General features: G+C 45.7%; 1 protein-coding gene across 1 annotated transcript in view; it reads left to right on the forward strand.

The window, feature by feature from the left end:
* The first annotated feature begins 12946 nt into the window (after window positions 1-12946).
* LOC121289522 (PH and SEC7 domain-containing protein 4-like) overlaps window positions 12947-15971 on the forward strand; it is a 142960-nt gene continuing 139935 nt past the window's right edge. The window contains exon 1 of the mRNA XM_041209002.1: window positions 12947-13302. The gene's annotated coding sequence lies outside the window, so the exon portion shown is untranslated. The remainder of the gene's footprint in view (window positions 13303-15971) is intronic.

Genomic DNA, 15971 nt, shown 5'->3' on the forward strand with positions numbered 1-15971 from the left:
AAATTTCAGATTTTGGAGAGGCTGAAGTTCAGATTGTGGTGGGTGTGAAGTTCAGGTTGTGGAGGGAGTGATCTTTAGATTGTGGAGGGAGTGAAGTTCAGATTGTGGATGTTGTAAAGTTCAGATTGTGGTGGTTGTGAAATTCAGATTGTGGGGGAGTGAATTTCAGATTGTGGAGGTAGTGAGGTTCTGATTGTGGAGGGGGTGAACTTCAAAAATGATGGATGGGATAAATTTCTGATTGTGGTGGGAGTGAAGTTCAGATTGTGGAGGAAGTGCTGATCAGATTATGGAGGGACTTAAATTAAGATTGTGGAACGAGTGAAGTTCAGATTTTGAACAGTGTGAAGTTCATATTTTGCAGGGTGTGAAGTTCACAATTTGGAGGGTTTGAATTTAAGATTGTGGAGAGATTGCATTTCAGATTGTGGATGGTGTGTGGTTCTGATTGTGGTGGCTGTGAAATTCAGATTGTGGAGGGAGTGAAGTTCAGATTGTGGAGGGAATGAAGTTCAGATTGTGGAGGGAATGAAGTTCATATGTTGGAGGGTGTGAAGTTCAGCTTGTCGACGGATTGAAGTTAAGATTGTGGAGGGTGTGAAGTTCAGATTGTGGAGGGCGTGATCTTCAGATTGTGGAGGGAGTGATTTTCAGATTGTGGAGGGATTAAAGTTCAGATTGTGGGGGGTGTGAAGTTCAGATTGTGGAGGGTGTGAAGTTCAGGTTGTGGAAGGTGTGAATTTCAGATTGTGGAGGGGGTAAAGTTCAGATTGTGGATGGGGTAAAGTTCAGACTGAGGAGATGGTGAAGATCAGATTGTGATGAGTGTGAAATTCAGATTGTGGAGGGTGTGAAGGTCAGTTTGTGGAGGGAGTGAAGTTTAGATTTTGGAGGGTGTGAATTTCAGATTGTGGAGCGACTAAAGTTCAGATTGTGGGGTGTGAAATTCAGATTGTGGAGCGAGAGTAGTTCTCATTGTGGATGGGGTAAAGTTCAGATTTTGGAGAGGCTGAAGTTCAGATTGTGGAGGGTGTGAAGTTCGGATTGTAGAGGGAGTGAGGTTCAGATTGTGGAGGGTGTTAAGTTCGGATTGTGGGGTGTGAAATTCAGATTGTGGAGGTTGTGAAGTTCAGATTGTATAGGGTGTGAAGTTCTGATAGTGGAGGGAATGAAGTTGAGATTGTGGAGGGTGTGAAGTTCTGATTGTGGAGGGAATGAAATACAGATTGGGGAGGGTGTAAAGTTCAGATTGTGGAGGGTGTGAAGTTCAAATTGTGGAGGGAGTGGAGTTCAGATCATGGAGGTAGTGAAGTTCAGATTGTGGTGGGTGTGAAGTTCAGATTGTGGAGGAAGTGCTGATCAGTTTATGGAGGGACTTAAATTAAGATTGTGGAACAAGTGAAGTTCAGATTGTGAAGGGTGTGAAGTTCAGATTTTGCAGGGCGTGAAGTTCACATTGTGGAGGGAATGAATTTCAGATTGTGGAATGAGTGAATTTCAGATTGTGGAGGGAGTGAATTTCATATTGTGGAGGTTTGAGGTTCTGATTGTGGAGCGAGTGAATTTCAGATTGTGGAGGGAGTGAAGTTCAGATTGTGGAGGGCGTGAATTTCATATTGTGGAGGGAGTGAAGTTCAGATTGTGGAGAGAGTGAAGTTCAGATTGTGGAGGGAGTGAAGTTCAGTTTGTGAAGGGGGTGAAGTTCAGATTCTGGAGGGTGCAAAGTTCAGATTGCGGAGGGAGTGACGTTCAGATTGTGGAGGGGGTCAAATTCAGATAATGAAAAGTGTGAAGTTTTGATTGTGGAGCGTGAAGTTCAGATTTTTGAGGGAATGAAGGTCAGATTGTGGGGTTGTGACATTCAGATTGTGGAGGGGTGAAGTTCAGATTGTGGAGGGAGTGACGTTCAGATTGTGGAGGATATGAAGTTCAGATTGTGGAGTGACTTACGTTCAGATTGTGGAGGGTGTGAAGTTCAGTATGTGGAGTTTGTGAATTTCAGATTGTGGAGTGGGTGAAGTTCACATTGTGGAGGGCGTTGAGTTCAGGTTGCGGAGAGCGTGAAGGTCAGATTGTGGAGATTTTGACGTTCAAATTGTCGAGGGACTGATGCTAAGATTGAGGAGGGTGTGAAGTTCAGATTGTGGGGGGAGTGAATTTCAGATTGTGGAGTGAGAAGTTCAGATTGTGGAGGGAGTGAAGTTCAGATTGTGCAGGGAGTGAACTTCAGATTGTGGATGGGGTGAAATTCAGATTGTGGAGGGAATGAAGTTCAGATTGTGGAGGGAGTGAAGTTCAGATTGTGGAGGGAGTGAAGTTCAGATTATGGAGGGAGTGAAGTTCAGATTGTGGAGGGTGTGAAGTTGAGATTGTGGAGGGAGTGAATTTCAGATTGTGGAGGGATTGAAATTCAGATTGTGGAGAGAGTGAAGTTCAGATTGTCGAGTCAGTGAAGTTGAGATTGTGGAGAGAGTGAAGTTCAGATTGTGGAGGGATTGAAGTTGAGATTGTGGAGGGAGTGAAGTTCAGATTGTGGAGGGATTGAAGTTGAGATTGTGGAGGGAGTGAAGTTCAGATTGTGGAGGGATTGAAGTTGAGATTGTGGAGGGAGTGAAGGTCAGATTGTGGAGGGATTGAAGTTGAGATTGTGGAGGGTGTGATGGTCAGATTGTGGAGGGATTGAAGTTGAGATTGTGGAGGGAGTGAAGCTGAGACTGTAGAGTCAGTCAAGTTCAGATTGTGGAGGGAGTGAAGGTCAGATTGTGGAGGGATTGAAGTTGAGATTGTGGAGGGTGTGATGGTCAGATTGTGGAGGGATTGAAGTTGAGATTGTGGAGGGAGTGAAGCTGAGACTGTAGAGTCAGTCAAGTTCAGATTGTGGAGTCAGTGAATGTCATATTGTGGATTGAGTGAAGATCTCATTGTGGAGGGTGTGAACTTTACTTTGTGGAGGGGTGTAGTTGCGATTATGGAGGGGATGTATTTCAGATTGCGGAGGGTTTTAGTTCAAATTATGGAGGGTGTGAAGTTCCCTTTGTGGAGGCATGAAATTCAAATTGTGGATGGTGAGATTTTAAGATTTTGGAGGGATTGAGATCCGATTTTGAGGGGGTGAAGTTCAGATTGTGGAGGGAGTGAAGTTAAGATTGTGGAGGCATCACAGGGATGGACTTTGGATGGTGAAGGGGTGTAGTTTGAATGATGGATGGAGTGGGGTTTGGATGGTGGAGGTGTGGAGTTTTGATGGTGTAGGGGGTGGGGTTTTGATGGTGTAGGGGGTGGGGTTTGGATGGTGGAAGGGGTGGGGTTTTGATGGTGTAGGGGGTGGGGTTTGGATGGTGTAGGGGGTGGGGTTTTGATGGTGTAGGGGGTGGGGTTTGGATGGTGTAGGGGGTGGGGTTTGGATGGTGGAGGGGGTGGGGTTTGGATGGTGGAGGGGGTGGAGTTTGGATGGTGGAGGGGGTGGAGTTTGGATGGTGGAGGGGTGGAGTTTGGGTGGTAGAGGGGGTGGAGTTTTGATGGTGGAGGGGGTGGGGTTTGGATGGTGTAGGGGGTGGGGTTTGGATGGTGGAGGGGGTGGGGTTTGGATGGTGGAGGGGGTGGAGTTTGGATGGTGGAGGGGGTGGAGTTTGGATGGTGGAGGGGTGGAGTTTGGGTGGTAGAGGGGGTGGAGTTTTGATGGTGGAGGGGGTGGGGTTTGGATGGTGGAGGGGGTGGAGTTTGAATGGTGGAGGGGTGGAGTCTGGATGGTGGAGGGGGTGGAGTCTGGATGGTGGAGGGGGTGGAGTTTGGATGGTGGAGGGGGTGCAGTATGGATGGTGGGGGGGGTGGAGTCTGGTTTGTGGAGGGGGTGGAGTTTGGGTGGTGGAGGGGGTGGAGTTTTGATGGTGGAGGGGGTGGAGTTTGGGTGGTAGAGGGGGTGGAGTTTGGATGGTGAGGGGGTGGAGTTTGGGGGGTGGAGTTTGGGTGGTGGAGGGGGTGGAGTCTGGATTGTGGAGGGGATGGAGTTTTGATGGTGGAAGGGGTAATTTTTCCCCAAGCCTGGGAAACCAGGATCACAGCCGTTATTTGAACCCACCCAGTTTCTAAAATTGAAGGCAGACAACTTTACTGAAATATATTTCCTGACCTGCATCTCGAGAGCCGACTACTCACTCAACTCTAAATTCACCCTGGTTAAGCTGGTGGGTTGGGATAGGGTTTTTTATTCAAACCCCACTCTGTCCCTTCCTGTCCTTGATTCGTTTATGTGGTACACAACATTGAATACTTACCCATTACCTCTCCCATAATCTGTAAATTTCTCTCTATCTCTCAGCCATGTTTAATACAGGAGCCCTGCTGCCTTAATCTTGTGCATCAGCTTTTAATTGCTAACTTTTATCAATAGTATTCATACAGTTTTCTAAAGACCATTTGGGATGTCATGTCTTCGAGAATATGGAGGCCAAATCTGAAATTGTATTAATCCCTTTCTCTGTTAAACAATCCTCAGTTGTGCCTAATTTTCTGACTGAATCTTATACCATGTTTCCATTGCTGTCTGAGTGGCACCCCTCCAACATCGGACGTTCAGTATAGAGAGTGCAATGCCGAATGCAATTCTTCCCAATGGTGGGTCCATCCCGGCTTCAGGCATCAACCCAGGGTTTCCTCCAGCTGGTGAACAGGCATCGTTTTAACCGTCTGCTGGAGGCAGCAGTGAAGAGATTCGAATACACTGCTCATTGCATCACCTTTTTCAGTCACGTGGTCCCAGCAGCCCAGCACTTCCTCTTACAATCCAATTTGACTAGCTCTCTCACAAAATATGACCGGAATGCATCAACCTACAGTACAAATGCAGATTGCCAGAGGCCCATGTTGTTCGGGTTTGTTCAGTCGTTCTCACAAACAGGTTTAGACGATTGTAAGGGTGAACAGTAGTCTTTACTGGTAACACATAACTACTTACATATGTACAAAGTATAGCCCAAACTAGGAGCTAACTTCATGCTGATTTCTCCTTGACTCTCCATACATCTTTCTCTAGCCTGCTGTCATGTGTCTCTCTACATCATACTGTGGGCGGTACTGCTCTCCAGTCCCACGTTAACCCTTGCTGTGCCAAACACCCTTGTACTGCAACCCACAAAGCAGGTGTAAACAGACATCACTGTGGTGAGCTCCAGTTAGTACCCTGAAAGCTATATCAAATGGAAATGAAATTCAGGACAAAGGAACTACAATAGCAGCGTCCAATGCATTTGTCGCTATAGCCAGGTGTGCTGAATTGGGAATCCACATGTAGCTACTTATAATTCTGATTAGTAAATAAAAAGTGAATCATAGGCACTGACGCCAATGCTGGTATTTCCACAATGTGAGCTTTGTACATTTTGTGCATTTGGCGATAGTAAGAGGCAAAGAATATGCAAGTGTTTTTGGATCATTGTGAGGACTTTATGTGCTTGGTTACTGAATGGCAGTAGCTGTATGTTAAACAAATAAAAAACTGGAGTCAGTGGGAATCAGGGGGAAAACTGTCCCCTGGTTGGAGTCATACCCAGCACAAAGGAAGTTGGTTGTGGTTGTTGGAGATCAGTCATCTCAGCTCCAGGACATCACTGCAGGAGCTCCTCAGGGTAGTGTCCTCAGTCCAACCATCTTCAGCTGCTTCATCAATGACCTTCCTTCCATCATAAGATCAGAAGTGGGGATGTTCGCTGATGATTGCACAATGTTCAGCACCATTCACAACTCTTCAGATGCTGAAGCAGTCCATGTCCAAATGCAGCAAGACCCGGACAATATCCAGTCTTGGGCTGACAAGTGGTAAGTAACATTCGCACCACACAAGTGTCAGGCAATGACCATCTCCAACAAGAGAGAATCAACCATTGCCCCTAATGTTCAGTGGCATTACCATCACTGAATTATCCACTATCAACATCCTGGGGGTTACCCATTGACTAGAAACTGAACTGGACTGGCCATATAACTACTGCGGCTACAAGAGCAGGTCAGAGGCTAGGAATCATGCAACGAGTAACTCACCTCCTGACTCCCCAAAGCCTGCCCAACATCTACAAGGCACAAGTCAGGAGTGTGATGGAATACTCCCCACTTGCCTGGATGAGTGCAATTCCCACAACACTTAAGGACCTTGACACCATCCAGGGAAAAGCAGTCTGCTTGATTGGTACCACATCCACAAACGTTTACTCCCTCCACCGCAGTAGCAGCAGTGTGTACCATCCACAAGATGTACCACAGAAACTCACCAAGGCTCCTTCGACAGCACCTTCCAAATCCATGACCACTACCATTTAGAAGGACAAGGGCAGCAGATAGTTGGGAACACCACCACCTGCAAGTTCCCGTCCAAGCCACTCACCAGGCCGACTTGGAAATATATTACCGTTCCTTCACTGTCGCTGGATTAAAACCCTGGAACTCTAACCCTAACAGCACTGTGGGTGTACCTACACCACATGGACTGCAGTGGTTCAAGAAGGCAGCTCACCACCACCTCCTCAAGGGCAATTAGGGATGGGCAATAAATGCTGGTCCAGCCAGTGAAGCCCATATCCCGTGAATGAATAAAAAAGAAGCAGATTTACCTGGATTGTATATGTAAGGTGTTTTCTACTAAAATCAGTGCACATGACAAAAATGGTGTCCCCATAGCACAATATGAGCTGCCCAATGATTTATGTTAGACAGCATTGTGCTGAGGCTATAAATTAAACCTCAATGACACAACATCAAGCTGACCATGTATTTCTGGCATTTTCTATTTATACTTTACTAACAGGAGGAACATGATAACCCCAAAATTCTATGTGTGGATTGACACCTCATGGCTGCAGTGTCAAGACAGCTCCACTAATCATGTCAGCTGCTGACCCAGAGACCTTTGGACCAGTCTTTACTGTTTTTCACAATAATGTTTTGCATTTGTTACACACCCACGGCGCTGGATTCTCGGGTCCAGCAGGGGCAGGAATGGAGGTGCTCGGGAGTCAGAAATAGCAGGCCGCCCGCTCTCTCTGTTTTCCAATGCCATTCCCAGTGCTACCCATTTTTACCAGGGCAATGAGAGAATGAGCCATCCACCCTGATACATAATGAAGGGAAATTAGGATGGTTAAAAGCTCATGAAAGGCTCATCAGGGGAGTTGTTGAGATTTCCATGGGGCACACAGTGTCAAACCAGGTTTAACAAGATGGCACATCGAACCCGCGTATGTCTGAAATGTTCAGAGAGCATGGAATCTCCCCTCTGCACTCTAAAAATGTTAACGCTTTTAACCATATGGAGAGAGTTCCGTGCTTGTAGAGGATGCACAATCTGGGAAAGACAAGCTGAATGGAGGCAGGCACACAGGGGGGAGCCAGTCCTTACCATAGCCCCAACAATGAGTGAACAGCTCCAAGGGGGGAGGGGAGAGTGGGGGGCGGCCTCCACTACTGGGAGACAGCTAGGTGCCATCGGCGAGTGTAGGTGGCAGGGAGAGTAGGCAGTAAGCAGTCGGGCAGTGCTGGGGTCCCCACCCCACTGGCATCATAGGGCCATTAGAAGAGGGGGCAAGGCTACCAAGCACTGATTGGGGAGGGGTTGCACCTGAGCACCAGGAAGGCAGCCAGTCCTCTCCTCTCTTGAGACATCTTTCCGACAGCAGACAGTTTGATGAAGCGGCAGGTCACAGTAATTAACAGGGTGCGCCCTGCCCCCACCATGAAACTCGGGACTGGTGACTGCTCGCCCTGGTTGTGAGGTTTGGGGCTAGGATATGGTCCCGACTTCCTCCTCCCATCCCCACAGCAAAAGTCCGATCTGTCGTCACATTGCATCAGTGACCCATGTCAATCTGGGCACTGATTCCTTCAACCCATGGGCACACTCACACGGTAAAGTTAACATTGCTGCTCAGTGCTTTCTGCTCAGCACAAGCACTAGACTTGCAGTCTAAATCCAAAGTCATCACTTCACCTAACTCTGCTGTGCCAAAAGGAGTAACGGTCCATGGCTGCGACTGTCTCACACCCCTTCAGTTAATGAAGGGCAGTGTCAAAGCCAGTTTAACAAGAGGCCGCTTCAGACCTGGGCATGCTTGAAATGTTCAGAGAGCACGGAGTCTCCCCTCTGCACTCTGAAAATGTTAACATTTTTAACCATATGGAGAGAGTTCTGTGCTCGCAAGGCTCCAGGGGGCACAGAGCAACATCCTCAAGAGGAGAATTCCACCAGGAGAAAGCAGAGTTCCTTTAAGCTGTCTAGAACCTGAACTGCATAGCAGGACCACACACTGTGAAATAGTCGGAGGATTCCATTCCTAAAATTTGCTAAACACAGAACAAAAGTCACTCTATGAAATGGGAAGGGAATGATAATCCCAATCATGAGATTGAGGTTAAGAGGATCAGTCTTACAGTTGTATTATACTCAACTCTGCCTATCGGTGCTAGTATCACTCAGCTACACAGCCATTTACAACTGTTAGTGCAGACCTGATCTGATGTACCTTGATACCTGTAAGTGTGCTAATAAGTCAGTCTGTACAAGGGATTAATTTTTTGGGCTTCAGCATCAACAGATCTCCCATCACTCCTGTCCTCGTGAACCAACATTGGCTCCTGGTTGGCGTTGACTTGATTTTAAAACCCTCCTCTTTGTTTTCAAATACTGTCAGAGCTTTTCCCCTCCCTATCTCTGTAACAGCCTCCAGCCCTCCAACCCACTGAGCTATCTGCGCTCCTGGAATTCTGTCCTCTTTCACATGGTGTATTTAGTTGCAACAGACAGTAAAGCGTGCGGGGGGTGGGGGGGTGGTTATTACAGCTGCAGCAGACGCTGGATGGAATCGCCCCAGATTTGCACTGAGTGCACTTGTTGGTGAGGATAATTGGCCGTTTTTCTCGCCGGCCACAATCAATGGCGGCTTTTCACACCGCATTGTCCCAAACATTCCCGGGAAACATGCCGCTTCCATGGTGGGCGGGCTCCCATTCACCTGCCACACCATCACCTCGCCACTTCATCATGTCAGGCACCACATTTAAAGGTACAGCCACGCTCAGCGCTTCCAGCCCAGGGCTGCAGCAAAGAAGACACGGCCCCAAAAGGCAAGAAGACTGCAGACCCCGAGCACCTTCTGGACACCATGGAGGCTGCTGTGATGTCCTCTACCCCCCGCTCTGGCCACAGGAGGGGCAGATACATTACCACACTGGCTTGTCGGTGGTGGCAGTGCCAATGCTGCACAGAAGAGGCTGACAATCCAATGCAGATAGAGGACAAATGATCTCAACCAGGGTATGGCAACCTTCTCACCACTCTAAACTCACACACTCAAGCCCATCACACATTCACTGGCATCTTACTCACTGCCAGCTCAAGGGACATCACCAGGGTACATCACCCTTTCACACACACCCGCACATCTCCATCTGGCCTCAGCAACTCCAGAGACTGCCTCCTCAGCCCTCACCATCTTGAGGCCACTTGCACAGATCAACATGTGCCCCCCACACATACCCTGAGATACCCCCATTCCCCAGTACAGCCCTCGCCCTACAGATTCTTCCCTTGTCTGAAGCCACTTCTCCCCCTTCCCCAAGGAAGACCTTATCCTGCAGCCATTGAAAAGCCCCCCACATGTGGCTGATCTGGTAGGTAGAGACCTGCCAGTGAGGCCCCACTAACAGTGACGTGGTGCTGCCTGTGAATCCTGGCACTGACGACTGTGAGTGCTGACTTTAGCAAGGTAGGGAAACAAACCTCAGAGTCCTGAGTGAAGTGCAGCTCGCCAGGTGCATGCCTTATTTCTGCTGTTCTGAAACACGTCTGCATTGTTTTCCTGCTGACGTGGGTGGACAATCCAGTGAGGGAGGATGAGTCCGGCGTGCTGGCCTGACGGTGATAGGCAGATATATTACAATGAGGTTCCCGATGTCCGATAGCAGGAAACACATCCTGCCATCAGCAAGCTGAGCGGATGATCGCAAACTGGTTTCATGCTGTCGTGGAACCATATCGTCCACTCATGTCACTGAACACGCCCAACGCCAGCGGGCATGGAAAATCCTGGCTGCTATCTACACTCAAGCACCAAATGCCTGGGTCAGTGACTGGCAAGGAAGAGTGAAAGCCCTGGCTGATATTTGTTCCTGAGGTCAATTGTTGCAGCTGTACCACTGAGCTGGCTGAGATCAGCTAATGCATGCAAACATATGAATTGGGAGCAGGAGTAGGCCACTCAGCCTCTCGAGCCTGCTCCCAATTCAATAAGATCATGGCTGATCTGATTGTAACCTCAACCTCACGTTCCCGCCCACCCCCCCGATAACCTTTCACCCCCTTGCTTATCAAGAATCTAACTAGCTCTGCCTCAAAAATATTCAAAAGGACTACTTCCACTGACTTTTGGGGAAGAGAGTTCCAAAGACTCATAACCGTCTGAGAGAAAAAAATTTCTCCTCAGCATTGTCCTAAATGGCAACCCCTCATTTTAAAACAGAGACCCCGAGTTCTAGGTTCACCCACAAGAGGAGAATCCACCCTGCTAAGACTCCTCAGGATCTTATATGTTTCAATCAAACTCTTCTAAACTCTAGCAGATACAAGCCTAACCTGTCCAACCTTCCCTCATAAGACAACTCACCCAGTCTAGCTATTAGCCTAGTAAAGCTTCTCTGAACTGCTTCCAATGCATTTACATCCTTCCTTAAATAAGGAGACCAGTACTGTAGCAGTATTTCAGATGTGGTCTCACCAGTGCCCTATATAACTGAAACCTAATCTCCTTACTTTTGTATTCAATTCCCTTCACAATAACATTCTATTAGATTTCCTAATTTCCTGCTGTACCTGCATACTAACCTTCTGCAATTCATGCACTAGGACACCCAGCTCCCTCTGCATCTCAGAGCTCTGTAATCCCTCACCATGTAGATAATATGCTTCTTGTTTATTCTTCCTGCTAAAATGGACCATTTCACAATTTCCCACATTATACTCCATTTGCCAGATCTTTGCCCCCTCACTGAACCTGTCTAAATCTCTTTGTAGCCTCCTTATATCCTCTTCATAACTTACTCTCCTACCTGCTGGCATGAAGCTCAACGCAAACCGGAGGAACAGCACCTCATCTTCCGACTAGGCACTTTACAGCCTTCCGGACTGAATATTGAGTTCAACAATTTTAGATCATGAACTCCCTCCTCCATCCCCACCCCCTTTCCGATCCCCTGCTTTTTTTCCAATAATTTATATAGAATTTTCTTTTCCCACCTATTTCCATTATTTTTAAATGTATTTCCATCCATTGTTTTATCTCTACCTTTTAGCCTATTTCGATCCCTTCCCCCCACCTCACCCCCACTAGGGCTATCTGTACCTTGCTCGTCCTGCTTTCTACCCTTAATTAGCACATTCCTTAGATAATATCACCACCATCAACACCTCTTTGTTCTTTTGTATGTGACATCTTTTGGTTATCTCCACCTATCACTGGCCCTCTATCCAGCTCTACCTGTCCCACCTCCCCCCCCCCCCGCCTTAAACCAGCTTATATTTCACCTCTTTTCTATTTTTCCTTAGTTCTGTTGAAGAGTCATTCGGACTCGGAACGTTAACTGTGTTCCTCTCCGCAGATGCTGCCAGACCTGCTGAGTTTTTCCAGGTATTTTTGTTTTTGTTCCAGCATCCGCAGTTTTTTGCTTTTACTTTCCTACCATCTTTGTGTCATCAGCAAATTTAGCAACCATACCTTTGATCCTTTCAACCAAGTTATTTAATATAAATTGTAAATGCAGCACAAACTGGAGCAAACGTTCTTATTAGTAAAGTTTATTCGTTGGCTTTAATGAAAATACTTATAGCTTCTAGGAACAAGATGGTGATGTATTTCAGCTCTCGCAATGCTAAGTTTGATGTGTGATGCCAAGTATTACACATCAGTTCCTGGCAAGTGCACAATAACCTGTTAACAGCCATACTCTTCCAGTTAGTGACAGACCTAAATGCTCTAACTGGTAGCACATGTGAAGAAAGCATGACAGCAACATTACTCAGCAACTCACCAATTGTAAGTGAGACTGAGCTGATTTGCAGCTCAGGTAAGAGCAGGGGAGTCAGTGGCAAAGGTCTGAATGTCCAACATTCAAGACATCCTTAAACAACAGGGGAAATGCCAGAAACAAACAATTTGCATTTGTATAACACCTTGAATGTAGTAAAGTATCCAAAGACCCTGACACAGGAAGATAATCAGGAGCCAAGAAAGGGGGCATTTGGACAGTGACCAAACCCTTGGTAGGGTTTAAGGAATGAGAAGTGAAGAGCGGTGAGAGATTTATAGAGTCTACATCGCTGAAGGCACAGCTACTAATAGACTTTAAAAAGCATGTGGCAGCTTAATGCTTTGGGCAGAAACCAACATAGAATCCATTCCTGAGATATGAGCTGTTCTTCTCCCTTCAAATTCCAGGGGACATGTCATTGCATTCCGAGCATTCTCACTTGTAACCATCACTTGACCAGAATCGGTGCCTGGGCTGGATGGTGAAATAACTGGTGAAATAACTGGTTCTTCCAGGTTTAAAGGGTTTTGAAAGCGTTGGCCTGACTTTGAACTGCTTGTACTCTGTCTGACAATAGCTTTGAAAGAGTTAAAAAGCTTCCTAAACACTCCAGCTCTGCCCGATGACACGGTTTTGGATTTAGTTAAGCAAATCCCTGCTCGTATTAGGTTGGAAGTACTGTGGTTCTCTGCTGGTGTGAGGTGATCAGGAGTTCTTTATCTTTCTGTGTCTTGCATGGAGGATTTGATCATATCAAGCCAACGGAAGCTCCTGGAGTTGTCACTCATGGAAACAACCACTTTAAAACAGGGGTGTAGCAGGGTTATTCTAGAGACTGTACATGTCCCAGGGCACAGATGAACCCGCAGCACAAAACACTGTTTAACAGCCGGGCATGGCTCCCCTTCCATCTCCCCCTCCTGCTGATGCCCTCAGAAGGAAACTAGCTGCGCAGCCCAGCATCTCTGCTGCTGGCTGTGGATCCTCCCACTTCAGTCATTTTTCTGTCAAACGTTGGACTTGCGGAAGGAAGTGTGCATGTGTCAACTTGAACGGAGACTTTTGAAAAATTTAGAGAGCTGCTTGTCAGAAAATAGCAGAGATTAGAAAGCTGGTGAGCTTCACTGGTTGGCACCCCCCCACCCCCCGCCCCCACGGGTGGACAGCAGCACCAAGCCGACTCCTCCGAGAGCTGGCTTCGCTCAGGGATGCAGTGATACATAGACAGCCTGACGGGTAAGTCCACCAACTTTCCATCAAACACTAAACTAACTCAGCGGGTTTGAGCGACTAAAAAACAAGGCCTGTTTCCATCAGGTAGCTGTTTAAACGTTTGAGCAAGCTGTCTATACACTGTGCTGTCTTTATGAAAATAAATCTAAACCAATTTCATCCAAATACCCCTGGATTGAATACAGATGATGTTTGCTGTTAAAAAAAAATAGGCATTCCATTCAGTTAAAATCGCCAGTTACAGTCACACAGGAGTTCCCCTGCCTCTCACCACATGTAACACTTATTCCCAGTCCTTCTTAGCTGTGGGTTTGATCTTTGAGACAGGTGATCTCTATGTACTGGTGCCATGTCAATAGGCTTCCTCTGTATCCAGCAGGCTGCATTAACTCCCTGTGTAACACAATGCCGATTGAAGCAGGAAGGCAAATCCTGTAACTGAAATACCTCTTAAGCAACATAATGCAATCACCAAGAGTTTTACTTACTGACAACAATCTTAGTTCTGCACAGGTGTCTCAGCTCACTGGCTTCATTGGAGGCTTCTTAGAGATAAATGCTTTCTGTGTTGCTTAAAATTCCTAAGTGTAAAGACTACTGTTAGGCTGAAAGCAACATATGTCACTCAGATCTGAAACAGACTGCTATTTCAATAGTACATGCAGCTGAGTCAGAAAGGACCCTTCCCAGATAGCTTTACACTTGAGCCACTCTTGTGATGAACAAATAGCTATAAAAATCAACCTTACAAATTGTGGCTGGACTGAAATAAGCTAAAAGTAGCGGGTCCCAAAATCCCCACTCCCACTGCCAACTTGTGCTGCAGTAAATAACAACATAAGAACAGTGAGCAGAAATGGAGGTCAATTTCAGCAGGAAGAGGAATAACAGATTGTTAATACCACAGACTGCGTGCACAAATGCAGATCACTCTACAGACCCCTAAGTTTCTCTGAACCTGCAAGTTGCACAACAATATTCTTTAGAACATATCCTGCCTTGTTTTGAATCTCAGGAATACTGTTGCTTTTAGTATCTGGGAAAATAATTTTATTGATCATATTGTGGTTACTTTATGCGAGTACGTTGTTTCTCGAGTGGAAGGCACACTACCTGGACAACTTAAACTATTATTAACCCGTGCTGTTAAAATAAACAAACTCACAAAACCAACCACATGAAGTGAATAAGCCTCATTATGTTAAAGCCTTTACAAGAACTGAAGAAAGTCTATGACCACACCATTTTACTGAAATTTCACAGAGTAGGTCCAATACTAAAATTTTACATGTTGCAGATTATAACTTGTTTTCTCAAATTTACAATTACCGGTCTGTTAAAGTCCAGTGAGATCAGTTAAGATTAAACTGGTAGCTTTCATCCCAATGAAGTGCAGCATTAGGAGTACAAGTATAGCTGTCGATATAAACGTGAGACGGAAAGCATAAAATCTTGGGAGTTCTTACACTCAAATGGAGAAGATTAAAGGGGGATTTAATAGAGGTCTTAAAATTACGACACTTATATAGTGCCTTTGATGTAAAAACACACAGCATTTCACTGCAAGGCAAAAACGATAACACCATGTAAACAAAAACGGAATTAATACTCAAAAAGGAAGAATACAGGTGGACAATGAAAAAGGCCTGGGAAATGGGATAAGGTCAGGGAATTCTAGATGAAGATCAGGCATTCCTGCATTTTTTTATATACTGTAATTTCCATTATTTTATCAGTTCAATCATGATATTCTTTTGAATAGTTGTAGAAATATGAAGACCTTCTGTCTTCACACTGCAATGGGGATTAGGTTCTGCTTCTGTGTTTGTTATAGTTACAGATATTCTGGAGTTTTGCATAGCCAAGCACTGAGAAGCCTCCTTTTATACTCACTAGAGTGTTGCAGTTTCATAATGGAAAATCAACCAACTTAACTAGGTCATGTAACAGCGCCACAATCTCAGACAGGTTTAAATTAAATAATTAGATCCTGCCTTCTCCTGTCTGTGGTCTGTGCTGGAATTTCTTGGCTGAGTATTGAAAGATACCATTAATCTCTGTTCAACAAAACCAATCATTGTTCAGTAAATAAATATAAAAGCTTAATTCTACATTCTATAAATACCAGATTCTGACTCTATAACAATGAATAGACTTCAAAAGTACTTCATTGGTGGTATCACGCTTTGGGAGAGCCTGAGGTCATGCCAGGTGTTATATAAATGCAAGTCTCCTTTTATCCTGGAACTCATTCTATAATCTGTAGTTGTCAGTCATTTACTATAAACTAAAAGACTTTTATTTCATTATCCTACATCTTTTGATAAACAATATTTGAAACGAGGCCAATGTGTTCTGGCTGACGTGGAACGCTAAGCTCTGCGTAGACCTACTTAACACAAGAATGCCAGTCACCTATGATGCTCGATGTTGAGTAAAAAGCAAAGAGAAATGAAATAGGTCACAGGCTTCCTGGAGGCATTTTCTTCAGATTAAATAGAGATATAAAAAGAGTTTATGTCTTAAGTGGGGAATCATATTACTACCAGTTAGGTCAGGAAGAACTTGAAGCTTGATCTATACTGAATAGGATGATCTATGCTCAAGTTGCACTCATTTAGCTCTCATTTAGTGATCCTTTGCAGGTCCGGCACTTGCCTCTTACCATTATT

This window comes from Carcharodon carcharias, chromosome 17 (assembly GCF_017639515.1).
Source record: "Carcharodon carcharias isolate sCarCar2 chromosome 17, sCarCar2.pri, whole genome shotgun sequence".
Lineage (NCBI taxonomy): Eukaryota > Metazoa > Chordata > Chondrichthyes > Lamniformes > Lamnidae > Carcharodon > Carcharodon carcharias.